Source organism: Danio aesculapii, chromosome 24, assembly GCF_903798145.1.
Source record: "Danio aesculapii chromosome 24, fDanAes4.1, whole genome shotgun sequence".
Lineage (NCBI taxonomy): Eukaryota > Metazoa > Chordata > Actinopteri > Cypriniformes > Danionidae > Danio > Danio aesculapii.
In genome coordinates this window covers 7,237,384-7,242,383 of record NC_079458.1, presented here as the reverse complement: position 1 = coordinate 7,242,383, position 5,000 = coordinate 7,237,384, and the positions used below count along the sequence as shown (strand labels likewise).

The following is a 5,000-nucleotide window of genomic DNA, read 5'->3' as shown; positions in this document are numbered from 1 at the left end:
AAAGAGAAAAATGCCTAAAACTGGATTTTGATATTTATATTTAGCATTAGCATAGAATTTTATCAGCATTTGGACTTAACAATTACTGCATTGTAAAGTTTACTGTGTCAGTATGTATCTATTTTATAACATAGGTGAATACAGGATCCCATTTATACTTTACAAAAATACATTTACATTAAAGTGAAAAATAATTACATTTTTAATTAAATTAATTATTTATTGATTGATTGAACCACTAGTTTATTGATTGAATTAGCCTGTAATGCTATTATCACTATTTATTTTATTGTAATGGTATTATTACTATTTTTATCTCTATGTTTTAACCATTTAGCTGTCTATATAATGATTCACTTAAGGACATATTTGTATTAAAACCCGGTGATTCAAAAATACTCTGTAAACACTTTGAGTGTAATTGAAGTTGACACTGACGTCTTTTGTCTTTTTTTGCCCTCAGAGCATGAATGTCACACTCACGTCTTAAAAGAGCTGAAGAAACGTGTGTGCTGTAAGCAGAGCGGCCCAGGGGACCTCACACAACATCTCATTCATTACAGGCCAAACACAACAAGGTAAAATCACACCATACACACTGTCACAATATCTCACACGTGCACTTAACAGATGTACATGCCTTATAATCAGTGTATAAAAGTGTTGCACCACACAGTTGAAAATGCACGTATTGCATATTTTTAAATGTGTAGTTAATATCTCATAGAGCATTTGTATTTTATCTTCTTTTTTTATTTATTGAATTATTGTTTTATTTTGTTTGATCAGCTTAGATGCTTTATATGTTTGTAATATTTTTATTTTATTTTTTATTTTATTTAGTGATTTCTTCAATTGCAGTTAATACAATTTATTTTAATTTTTGAAGCTTGAAATGAGTTTATAATGAAAACTCCAATGACTTCCAATGGAAGTGTATAAACACATGTTTATATATTTATATTATGCATAATCGTTTTAAAGTCCATGTAGCTTATTCCATTGTAATTATTTCCTTTTGGTCAAATTTTACATCACATTTTGTCAAAATCTCTTAAAGTTGAAATGCATTTAAAATAAAAGCCCACTGAATTTTAATAAAAGTGCATAATTTTATTAACTAATTTTTGTGTATATATTATTATATTATTATATACATTAAATCATATATTTAGTTTAATAAATCTGTGTACAAGCACATTATTTAAATATATATACAGTGCATCCGGAAAGTATTCATAACACTTCACTTTTTCCACAGTTTTTTACGTTACAGCCTTATTCCAAAATGGATTAAATTCATTTTTTCCCTTAAAATTCTACACACAATACCCCATAATGACAATGTGAAAAAGATTTTTTGAAATTGTTGCAAATTTATTACAAATAAAAAACCTGAAAAATTACATGTACATAAGTATTCACAGCCTTTGCCGTGAAGCTCTAAATTGAGCTTTCTGTTTCCACTGATCATTCTTGAGATGACAGCTTAACTGGAGTTCACATGTGGTCAATTTAGTTGATTCGACATGATTTGAAAAGGCGTACACTTGTCTATATAAGGTCCCAGGGTTGACAGTGCATGTCTGTGGAGATAGGAGAACCTTACAGAAGGACAACCATCTGTGCAGCAATCCACCAATCAGGCCTGATGGTAGAGTGGCCAGACCGAAGCCACTCCCCGCCTGGAATTTGCCAAAAGGCATCTGAAGGACTCTCAGACCATAAGAAACTAAATTCTCTGCTCTGATGAGACTAAAATTGAACTCTTTGAAGTGAATGCCAGGCGTTACATTTGGAGAAAACCAGGCACCGCTCATCACCAGGCTAATACTGGCCCTACGGTGAAGCATGGTGGTGGCAGCATCATGCTGTGGGGATGTTTTTCAGCAGCAGGAACTGGAAGACTAGTCAGGATAGAGGGAAAGATGAATGCAGCAATGTACAGAGACATCCTGAATGAAAACCTGCTTCATAGTGCTCTTGACTTCAGATTGGGACGACGGTTCATCTTCCAGCAGGACAATGACCCAAAGAACACCGCCAAAATATCAATGGAGTGGCTTCACAGCAACTTCGTGAATGTCCTTGAGTGGCCCAGCCAGAGCCCAGACCTAATCTTATTGAACATCTCTGAAGTGATCAGAAAATGGCTGTACACCGTTGCTTCCCATCCAACCTGATAGACCTTGAGAGGTACTGCAAAGAGGAATGGGCAAAAATTCATAAAGACAGGTGTGCCAAGCTTGTGGCATCATATTCAAAAAGACATGAGGCTGTAATTGCTGCCAAAGGTGCATCAACAAAGTATTGAGCAAAGACTGTGAATAGTGATGTACATTTGATTTTTCAGGTTTTTATTTGTAATAAATTTGCAACAATTTCAAAAAATCTTTTTTCACATTGTCATTATGGGGTATTGTGTGTAGAACTTTGAGGAAATAAATTAATTGAATAAATTTTGGAATAAGTGGATGTGGAAAATGTGGAAAAAGTGAAGCGCTATGAATACTTTCCTGTTGTACTGTGTATATATATAGTAATTTTAAAAAATATTAATATTATTATTATTTATAGTATTTTTTTGAATGATGTGCTTTTATATAGATTTATTAAACTCAAATATAATATATAATATGAATAATTCTGAATAATTGAGCTTACTAGGCAAATGTTAGGTAGCATCTTAAAGTGACAGCTGCACAGTTTCACTTGTATATAAGCTAGTTTACAATTTGGCTGCAAAACAAAGTTGTTTTTGGCGGATCCGCTTGAAATCAGCTCGCTACCTGAGGCTGACGTTGCTTGCTGTGACATATGGCTGGGTTTTTGCACGTTCCTGACGGTGTAATTTAAGGCATCATTAGTAGCCAGATGTTACCTGATCACACATCTCCTCCTCATCTCAAAGTTTCCGCTCCGGAAATACCAAATATCGAATTACGTAACCCTTGAAATAAACCTGCCCCTAATAAAAGACTTCTTTTCACCCTCAAAACCAAACAAAAACATCAGTTTTTAAACACTTTACGCTATCCAGAGATGTCGGGAAAAATCCGGAAGCGTTGTATGTTAGCGTTAGCATTAGCATGAGCGAGGATGTGTACACGAGCTAGCCGGTGTAATGAACTAATCAGGTACATTAGTTTTTACAGAATGTAATCTATAGTGTTTGGGAGTTGTTTGTCTCAATAGGGCCCCCCAGTAATCAAAAGTAATGAAGCTATTACGCGTCGGGAGCCGGGGAGAGGGGCCGGCGTGGCATTAAGAGTGGGCCACATAAAAGGTTTATTAAAGGAAATTAAGGTCCATCAATGCCACACCTGCTCCCCCTATTATAAATGTATGACAGGTCAGTGGCTTCAATCACAACAGCCAAGCCGAGAGAAGGGGAGATAGGAGTCATGTTTCCCATTATAAGCGAAGTAACAGCCCAGCCAGTGACTCACCCAGCTCACCAGAGCCTCCGACCGCTATAGAGCGCCATCAGCCCAGAATAATTACATTTAATAGGTTTTATTTGGGATCAGCAAGGCACTGCTGGCAGAGAGAAACTGAGAGAGAGAGAGACTGAGTGAGTGAGCGAGTGAGTGAGTAGGTGCTGCAGTATTAACAACTCTTTTTGTCTAAACACACACACAAACACACACACACGCATGCACTCTACTACTTTTGTTTGTGGCTGGTTTTTGCATTATTATATTTTCGCTCGCCCCTGTCTCACCCTCTTAAAAGTGAAGGCCTGTCTGGCTGTTCTCTGCCAGTTTGTTTGCTCTGGAGTTTCTCTGTGTTGATCAATTAAATCAAGGCCAAATGCACATAATGGAGTTGATCTGCTGGGTGAACTTTCTCCTTTTTATTTGTTCTAAAGTCACTGACCTTTCATTTTTATTTTTGATTGTTTTTTCTTTTAATGATTAATGTCTTTTAGTAAGAAAATGACTTTTTTGCTTAATAATATGCAAATTTCTTTTTGCCAATATGTTTGGATAAATAGTGAATTTCAAAATGTTGAATGAACTCCCATTTAGTTCCATTGTAAGTAGTTTATAGTTAACAGAAATTTTTGTTTGCTGAAATTTTAAGTATAATAGTTTTTAAATGTATATTTGTATTTATTTTGCATAATAATTTAATAAAAAATGAGTACACCCCACTGAAAATGTTAGGTAACAATATAAAAAAATAGGTGAAATTTTTAAGAAAAAAGATAGAAAAATACATGAATATATTATATCAAAAGGTAATACTGAACTTGTATTAAAAAAATACCTATTTAAAAAATTTAAAAACATTATAAAATAATATGCAATATATATATATATATATATATATATATATATATATATATATATATATATATATATATATATATATATATATATATATATATATATATATATATATATATACACAGTTGAAGTCAGAATTATTAGCCCCCTTTGAATTATATATTTTTTAATATTTCCCAAATTATATATTTTTTGAGAGTCTACAGAACAAACCATCGTTATACAATAACTTGGTATATATAATATATAGCTTAAAGGGGCTAATAATTTTGACCTTAAAATGTTATTTAAAAAAATTAAAAACTGCTTTTATTCTAGCCGAAACAAATAAAAATAAGACTTTCTCCAGATGAAAAATATTATCAGACATACTGTGAAAATTTCCTTACTCTGTTAAACATCATTTGGGAGATATTTAAAAAAGGAAAAAAAATTAAAAGGGGGGCTAATAATTCTGACTTCAACTGTATACATATTATATTAGTGTGATTAAATCACCATTAATTGCATCCATAATAAAAGTTTGTTTTGACATAATATATATGCGTGTATTATATATATTTATAATGTATGTGATACACACACATACATAGAAACAAAACTGTACAAAATAATTTTGTTACATAGATATTTTAATATCATATACACATATTTTGATATTTGTATCATATACACATATATTTTATATCTACATATAAATACACTTTT

The 5,000-nt window shown here is 32.5% G+C and overlaps 1 protein-coding gene across 2 annotated transcripts in view; it reads left to right on the top strand.

The window, feature by feature from the left end:
- Positions 1-5,000, top strand: part of st18 (ST18 C2H2C-type zinc finger transcription factor) — a 131,851-nt gene that overhangs the window by 58,608 nt on the left and 68,243 nt on the right. For both annotated transcript variants that reach the window (XM_056451178.1, XM_056451179.1), the window contains one exon: positions 464-578. The gene's annotated coding sequence lies outside the window, so the exon portion shown is untranslated. The remainder of the gene's footprint in view (positions 1-463; positions 579-5,000) is intronic.